Source organism: Rhinoderma darwinii, chromosome 5 (genome assembly GCF_050947455.1).
Source record: "Rhinoderma darwinii isolate aRhiDar2 chromosome 5, aRhiDar2.hap1, whole genome shotgun sequence".
In the NCBI taxonomy this organism is placed as follows: domain Eukaryota; kingdom Metazoa; phylum Chordata; class Amphibia; order Anura; family Rhinodermatidae; genus Rhinoderma; species Rhinoderma darwinii.
In genome coordinates this window covers 43,248,437-43,251,220 of record NC_134691.1, presented here as the reverse complement: position 1 = coordinate 43,251,220, position 2,784 = coordinate 43,248,437, and positions in this window count along the sequence as shown.

Below are 2,784 nucleotides of genomic sequence, written 5' to 3'. Positions count from 1 at the left end.
GAGGATCAGTAGTTCAAGCAGCAGCAGAGCCAGGAAACAAGCAGAGCAGAATCACAGGCAAAGGAGGAACAGGAAAGGCAGGTATAAATAGACAGTGGGCGGGAGTTAGCTCCGTCTGGCCAGGCTGTGATAGGCTCTCCCACTCCTAAGCCTGCCATCCTGAGTGGTGGAAGATGGAGTCAGTCTCACAGACATAGGAGCAGGTGCAGACTGATTACCCACGGGCGTCGACACAGAAGCTGTGTCTGGCAGATCCTTTACAGGTGTTTCCCCTTAAAGGGCAGCATAGTATATAGGGGGCAGCACAGATATCTTTATTTTATTTGTTCTACTTTAATACTGAATACACACTTACAAAGAGACATATATAAACATGCAGACACATATATAGACACACAGGCACATATATACACACAGAGACATATATACACAGACACACAGGCAGATATACAGACACATACTGGAACATATACACATAGAAACACAGAAACTTATAAACACAGACACATATACATACATAGGCACTAACCATTTCTCCTTGCCAATAGGCTCACAGGTTTCTTGCAGGGCAGGCTGTAGGCAGCGCTTCCTCCTCTTCTTTTCCTCGGCTCTTGTTTACTCTGTGTGTGTGTAACTAAAAGCAGAGGACAGAGTAAAGGCAGAGCCCAGTGGCGCCCCCTACATGCTAGGGAAATGTATAGCCCGGTGTGGCTACCCCAGGTTAGAGAAGCCGGTCGTGCAGCAATGCTGGCCTTTTGAAAAACGGGCTTAATAGCACTTTTAAGAGATTTACATTATTTTTCGATTTTTTTGTTTGCAATGTGCGTTACCATCAAGGACTAAAGGTTTTAGGCGAGGCCATATAATTAGAGAGATTAGGATCTAATGGAGATTTGTGATTTTGACACTCATTCTCATCAAACAAACGTTGGTATAAAAACGCAATATCTTCTAAAACTCTTTGTGCTTATCTCCCATTATGCTAATGGTAGATCTGTCCATACAGGAGACAGAGTTTAACCCAAGACAAGTGAATTAGGAGCTGTAGTGTGGCACCACTAGCCAAAATCCATAGTAACATAAGTCACACATAGGGTATGTTCACACGCAAACTCAAAAACTTCTGAAAATACAGAGCTATTTTCAATTGAAAACAGCCCGGATTTTCAGACATATTTTTAGCCACTCGCGACTTTCGCGTAGTTTTTTACGGCCGTCTTTGGAGCTGTTTTCAATAGAGTCTATGAAAAACGGCTCCAAAAACGTCCGAAGAAGGGACCTGCACTTCTTTTTTGCAGCCGTTTTTCAAAACGACAGAGTAAAAAAATGGCCCATCGGAACAGAACGCCGTTTTTCCCATTGAAATCAATGAACAGATGTTTGGAGGCGTTCTGCTTCCGATTTTTCAGCCACTTTTTGGGCGTTTACGGCCCGAAAAACGTCAGAAAATAGGCCGTGTGAACATACCCATAGAGTGCAAAACAATTAAATACATGGATTTGTAGCCAAGGTGCTGGTATTCGTGGTGTGCAAATCATCTGCAGATGGGAGCAGCTGCCGTGTGGTGGTGTTCTCTGCTGAAAACAGACTAAACACAGACAAAACTTGTGGGTTCAACTCTTATACTTTGGAAAAATAGGAAAGATCATGCTTGACTCCCCCAGAAATAAGCACTCACAGGCACAAGTACATGGAAACCATTGAGTTGGTTCAGGTGAGGCTGGCCACAGCTTTATTGAATTTTTAGGTTAGGGCCCTTTTACATGCAGAATTGTTGTCTAAAATTTGGTAAAGTTGGCAATCAATGGCTAGTGTAAACATGTGCAAAATTACTAATTTAATCAAATCATTTATGATGACCTAAAAATGATCGTTTGTCAACGGTACATCCTCTCATGTAAACGGGCATCCTCTAGTTGGCAGATGAGACAGGAGGTGTCTAAATGTTGGCATAGGCATGGTGAATGGTCAAAGGAGCAAAGACAAGTAATCTCAAAAGCAATGGAAATTCCCCAAAAACCATACGATTATTGTAACATATAAATGCATGTAATGTTAACGATTCGCTTTATCGTCGATTGTCAGTGGCTTTTAAAAATGTATCTTCTCGTGTAAAAGGAGAACAGGATCCTGGCCTCAACATGTGTAAATATTAAAATGTTTATAGAGATGCCATCAATATGCCAAGTCCCTGCTCATCAGTGGGCATCTGGTTATTTGCAATAACATTTACAAGCCAGAAACACATTAAACATAAAAGAACAATATAACAAAAAATACAACTTATGTCTTCTAAATATTCATGAAACTTGCAAAATAGTAACAATTGTGCTATCCACTGAGGCCAAACTCTCCGGCTTCTGCAAGTCAAGGTAATTTGGACCAATTTTCCCCTTCTGGACAAACTTCTAAATGAGGACCCCATGTAGATCAGCGGATCGCTGCAAGTTGAGTAGCTAAAACCCTCGACGATCAGCTGTTATCCCTGGTGGAAGCTTTGGGCTACAACCCCCTCTATGATGTCCATATACGCGTACAGCAGGGGTCTCAAGCACGCGGCCCGCGGGCCGCATGCGGCCCCTGGGGCTGTCATCTGCGGCCCGCGGGACACAGAGCCACTAGTATCGGCTCTGCTCCAAGACTCTGGAATTCCCTGACATCGCTGTCCACATATGAACAGCGATGTCTGGGGCTTCCCCAGAGCCGGAGTCCTGGGCAGAGCGCTAGTACAGGCTCTGCTCCGGGACTCTGTGGAATTCCCTGACATCGCTGCCCATATATGGA